Raw genomic sequence first — 6,135 nt, forward strand, 5'->3', positions numbered from 1 at the left:
AAACAAAAATTCTCATATATGAAATCAAAATGGATATTTGATAATTTTTTAGAATTCAGAACAATATTCTTTACAATTTAAAGTTCAAAAGAAAAAAAAGTTCACCAATATCAATATACCTCTTAATGTAATTATTGCACTTTTAGATGATAAACTTCAAAGCAAACCAACATAACCCTTATTTTACAAATTAAATAAGTTTGAATTGCATCCCATACCACTCATCTAGTAGGTGTTTAGCATGGATGTCCAAAATGATGTCACATCAACTCTACATAAAAAATTTGATTTTTGAAAAAGCATTGGTGTTTGGTTAGCCGTTGTTCCAAAAAATGTTTTTTCAAACTACACCTTAGAAATCGGGAAAGGTGTGATCGCTCTTTTTGATGTTTTTCTATTTTTTCTATTATTGCTGATATGGTATTAAAAAACACCTATATAACAACAAAATCAATGGAAACAAATAGAAAATCTAACAAAACATTTTCTAAGCTCATGAAACATGCCTCTGAAAAAACGGCATTGAATCGAAACACCGCCCTAAAATCTGTGTGGGGGCGCATGATGATATATGAGGCGACATAAAAGCACAGGAGAATTTGAAACTGAAAGGTGCATCAAGTGTCGTCACTTGCATCTAAAGGTGACGGTGACGGTGACGGTGACGGTCTCTTAGGATCCCAAAAATAAGTAAATGTTATCCCACCAAAATGGTGTAACCCCAATGAGGAAGGAAAAACGTGAGACGTAACTGAGAAAAGTTATCGGGATTTGTTAGGCCTGAACTCGAGAGTCTCCTTCTTCCTTCAGCTAAGCATTCCAACGGTCGTATCTCGGCGACTTCTTTGATGATATCAAGCAAAGGTAAGACCAGATCTACACTCCTCTTGCTTTGGCGAGCCATTTCCTATATTTTCGTGTATATTTTGGTGGATAAGAATGTTTTTACCATAGTTGCGCTAGTCTCTGCAATGACTGATCCCATTTGATGTTCTTCATTATTTTTGGCAAGGAGAAGCTCCATTCTCCTTGTGTAGGCGAGATTTGTTAGGAGATTTGGTAGGACAGTCTGTTTTTGCGAGCAAAGGAGAAGCTCCATTTCATCTTCTTCAGGACATGCACAAGTACAAGGGTTTTCTCTGAGATTCATGTTATAGTGCTGTGACGAAAGGGTTTTTTTGTTTCTTATTATTTTGATGTGATGCTATTTGTTAGGTACAAGGGTTTTCTCTGAGTTTTTTTTTTCGTTATTCGATCATCAAATCACTGCTGGTTTGATCGATTTACAGTGGTGTGCATTTTTTTTCCATTGTGACTTCCAACGAGACTGCTTATTCTTTTGGTTCGATTTCAAAACCCTTCTCTACCATGATCAAAGAAGACGATGCGGCTATTACAAAAAAAAAAAAAAAGAGGGAACCGATTGGTTCTTCTGAAGGGATAACTTCATTCCTTGATTTACTGTAGATTTATCTAGGGTTAGAAGAGGGAACCGAATGGGTCGATTTATCTGGGGTTAGAAGAGGGAACCAAATGGGTAGATTTATCTGTGTATATGTTTTTAATTTTTTGTCAGAATATAACCCCTGTTTTTAATTTTTGTCACACCTAGAATCTGAGTATCTAACTAAGATTGTAGTTCTCTCTCTGTAGTTCTCTATGCAGTTCCAATAGGGTTAGAAGACTCCCTTACAGCTGAAATTTTTGTTGTTCTAGTCTAAAGCTAGCTAAACATCCTAATTTAAGGTAGATGGAAGTCGAAGGTGACTCTATGTTGGTGACTCTAAAGCTAGCTAAACATCTAACTAAGATTTATCTACAGTGATGACTGGTTGAGGATGGGGCCGACTCATTGGGTGCTAGTAGTTGTGTTTCTTAAAAATGCCATTTTTTCTGAATTAATAAAATTCCTTCAAAAAAAGGATCCACTCTGGGGCTTTGGAGTAATTCTGGGTTAAAAAAAGGGAAGAAAAGACTCTTTAAACTATTGTGACACTTTAAGATCACATTCCCATTCCTAAGAAATTAGCACATTAGAATGTAACTATTAAAAAACTCAAATTGACAAAAAAAAAAGAAAAAAAAAAAAACAAATCAGATCACCCAAAATTAAAAAAAAAAGAGCCCTTGGTGCTGGATATATAGATAAATTTATGGTTTCTTTCCTTGTTTCCATGTCTGCATTAGATTTTTTGTACTTTAGAGAGAACATAGTTTGAACTTTCACAGGGATGGATCCCTGAACTGAATGGTGTTTTTCATGATTTTTATTTAATATTTGATCTTGAATTCCTGCCAAGTAGTAATCACTTACTGGTTCAAGTGAGTGAATGTAAAAATAATTATTGATTGGGAAGTGTATTAAATATTCACCATAAACAATAAATTGATCTAAAAGTCCATTTACTTGATTAAATATCCACCACTAATCCATCATGGCTACAAAATTTGAATAACCATGGTGTTTCCTGAACCGAAAAGGTCTTGATGTCAATCCTGTATGAAATCCCCAGTAGAAGTAGGATTAAGGTTGGATTGTGGACTAATCAGAGCCTCTTGAATCAATTCCAATAGATTCTCCCCCCACTCTCTTGTGAGTTATGAATAGGAACTCCCCCTCACTTTCTCATCCCATCCCACCCAAACTTTCCCTCAAACCAAATGGAGCCTTAGATTCCAAAGTAGCCTTCATTTCATAGCTTCTTTTTCATCCATAGCATGCAGAAAAAACAACAGAGGACATGTAGGCAAAAGATATAGAACAGTTCCAAGTTTCTATAAGTAAAAGATTTCCACATCCTTGGTTACCTCCAAAGCTTCAACTACATTCTTTTGGGCTCCTTTAAATGCAAGACCCAACTCCTTTTTGACTGGGGCTATAACTATTTTCTGGAATAATATTCCAACAAAAATGTTTAATGTTAGTAGAACTATAATGGCCAAGGAGTGGGGTGGATGTGGGTTTTAGGTTATGTGCATGTGTGTGTGTTTGATAAATATGTATGTATATTAGAGAGAGAGAGGAAAAGAGAGAACCTCCGCTTCTCTAGGTTCCTGAAACTTCTTATGTACTACAAGAGGAACCCCACTTTTTTCCTGTTAAACAAAAAACACACCAACACTTCCATTGGTAACAAATTATCTTGACAAATTTGGTAATATAGAAAAGTAGATACAGGTGCATTAGCATCATGTCTTCAATTATGTTGTATGGCAAATTAATATTTTAAAAGGTGTGTGAAGTTTACTCCTTGGGGCAAGGCTTGGGGGGAACACCCCATGCATGGTAAGCCACATACCTCACATCCTCAGGCGGCTAATGCCAATGTGTTTCATATATGAATTGAGGCAGAGGTTCTCATCACAATACTAATTTAAAGATCAATAACAAGTTTTCATGTGAGTTGATTCTTTTAACTCTACATGGATTTTAACCACTAATTGTGGTTTTATTTTACAATAACATCTTTTAATATAGTTTTGAAGGATATCCAAGCATGTAGTTTTTTTTTCTTGGATTGTTAACAAGATCTAAAAAAAAAAACATCAAGAAAACAGTTAAGAGTAGAAAACTGCAAGGAACTAGCTTGAAGTCCACTAGCACAAAACAGCTTGCCATGAGTCCCCAAACAACAAACTGGAAAATGAGTCTTGTCGCATCCAATGGCCTAATCTATAGCCCCCACCCCCAAGTCCAATCTACATCTCATAACACTTTAAGCTAAGGGTCCATTTGGTTCAGACGGGAATCAAAATCAGAATTGGAATAAGCTAGAATGGGATTTCATTCCCAAGGGAGGGGGAGTGAATGGCCATTTCCTCAAATGGGGGAATGCCATTCCACCAGGAATGGGAATGTGATTCCTATTCTGCCCAAACAGTTGGAATCGGCATGGGCCATTTCAATTCAGATTTGAGACCCCTATTCCCACAAGATAGGCCCTAGGAGTCTCCTTAAAGAATCAGCCTCCCAAAGCCTAAAGCACATTGGTTTTTTTCTTTATCTCCTTAAGCTTTTAGTAATTGATTACATTATGATTTTCATATGCACTCTTATATAAAATGTCCTATGCACATGGTTATATATTTGTTCTTATAAAGCTTACAACCCATGCTCTGGAAGGTTCTAGCATCTCGCCTTACTCCTATGCCTTCTAAAACATTGCATAAGCATTACTTTTTTTTTTTTTGAGAAAAGCATTACTGATATTGGATCATACAAATCTCTCTCTAAAACTAGACAAAATAACATTTGAATTAGAATTCACATAAATCCCTGACAATTAAAATACTCTAAATGACAATAAATAAGAGCCAAGACAACCCCTTTAATTATAAACATATCTGATGAAAGAATTCTGCAGCCACAGAACTACATTTCATTGGACAGGAAAAAAGTTTTATATAAAAATCACTTGAATATTTTTCTAGATCACTTCTCCTATTTTCTGCCACATGGAGGAATTGATTACAACTTTCATTCAAAAGAAAAGGGAAGGAACGATATGAGAAGATGCTATAATGTAGGGGCACCTAAGTTGAAAATAGGGTGTAGTAAACATATGTGATGCAATGGCTAGGCTGAGAAAAGGGAAGCAACAATCATGTTTTCCTCTAGGCCTGCATAGAACTTATATATGTCTATGCAGGGTGATGTAGTAAACATATGTTATGCAATGGATATTTATATTGTCTGATCACCATTCTATGTTATTAGTGTGATGATGTTATTAATATATACTTGTCAGGTCCGATCTGGAAGTTGTTTTCATTGCAGCCTTTGATGCTATTTTTCCTTGAAAGAATGTTGAAACTGGATTGAGTTCGCAACAATACATTATCTGTGTATTTCTTAATGCTACAAAATTTTCCTTTAGCAGTACCACAATTCCGGCTAACCTCTGCAAGAGAGAATCTACAATGCCAAGATTATGTAATTCCTACCATCCAGATCATCATTAAGATGTTTTGAAGTTGGATGATGGGGAAACAACACTTAGGCTTTGACATCTTTGAAATTTGCAAGTTTAATGGCATCTAATTCTGCTTTTGAATTTTTTGATTGTTTTAGTTTAAGAGGAGGAACTAGCCTAATTATAAAATTAATTGAAGCATGGACTTTTCATAGATTTGATGCCTCAAAACTTGGACCCTTGGTTAAGATCTCTTGGTCTTTATTTTTAGTTTATTTGTATCAAATGTATGGCGAGTTTGATATGCAAAGAAAAGACCCAACATCTTAGATATGCTTTTGCATCTTAAAAGCATATCTTACTATGGTGGAGAGTACAAAACTAAATAGATCGAAATGATTTAAGTGGGGAGTCCAGACAAAATATAAATGTTTGAATGAGTCTAAATTTTGTTTACCAGTAAAATTACAAAACCCTAATCCCAACGCTTCATTGTTTACTCTTATGCCATTAAGCTATCATTCCAATGCTTGCAAAATCTTTTGACGCGCATATAACACAAGCCTTAAGCTTTACTGATTAATGAACGTCTATCATTAGGAATCCAACTTAGCTCTATTGTCCAAGGGCAGTAATACAATTATAGTTACAAGTCGATTGGTTGCAAAATAGGACTACTAGCTGTTATTGCATGGGGCCATAACTTGCCATATGAAATTCAAATGACGTGGGCCCATCGTTGGTCTATATCAAATGTGATGGTTACAATCAACATCGTTAAAATATGACTAAATATATATATAAGTTGGATTACATCAACTAGTTTGGCTATTTGGCCCTTAACTCACTTCATTAATTCATAATATGAGAGGGAAAGAAACATTAGAAAATGAATTTTCTCAAAAAATAAACATGAAAAAATGAATTTTTCCACTATTTTCCCTTGTACAACCAAACAGTGAAAAGTAAAATTTTCGCACTTTCTCATCCCATCTCATCCTACTCAAACTTTCCCTCAGAGCCTAAATGAATAAAGGTCTAGGGTTTTGCGCATTGAGTTTTCTAATTTCCTGTTGGGAACAAAGAATGATGGGAAGGGTTTTTATATTTTGCTTCACTTGTCTGAATAACGGAAAGCTAAAATAGGGTTATACTGTCTAGAGCCTGAGGCCTGGATACATGGTGACTGGTGAGTGGTGAGGCCCAGAGCCTGAGGGTTTCA

At 35.5% G+C, this 6,135-nt stretch overlaps 1 long non-coding RNA gene across 1 annotated transcript; it reads left to right on the forward strand.

Annotated features, from left to right (window-relative positions):
- Positions 1-488: 488 nt before the first annotated feature.
- On the forward strand, positions 489-5,127 carry LOC104596112 (uncharacterized). Its single transcript, XR_016080793.1, has 2 exons — positions 489-864; positions 1,013-5,127. It is a non-coding gene; the product is annotated as an uncharacterized LOC104596112 (long non-coding RNA).
- Positions 5,128-6,135: the final 1,008 nt, after the last annotated feature.

The sequence above is a fragment of the Nelumbo nucifera genome, chromosome 1 (genome assembly GCF_055504915.1).
Source record: "Nelumbo nucifera cultivar China Antique chromosome 1, China Antique-T2T, whole genome shotgun sequence".
Classification (NCBI taxonomy): domain Eukaryota; kingdom Viridiplantae; phylum Streptophyta; class Magnoliopsida; order Proteales; family Nelumbonaceae; genus Nelumbo; species Nelumbo nucifera.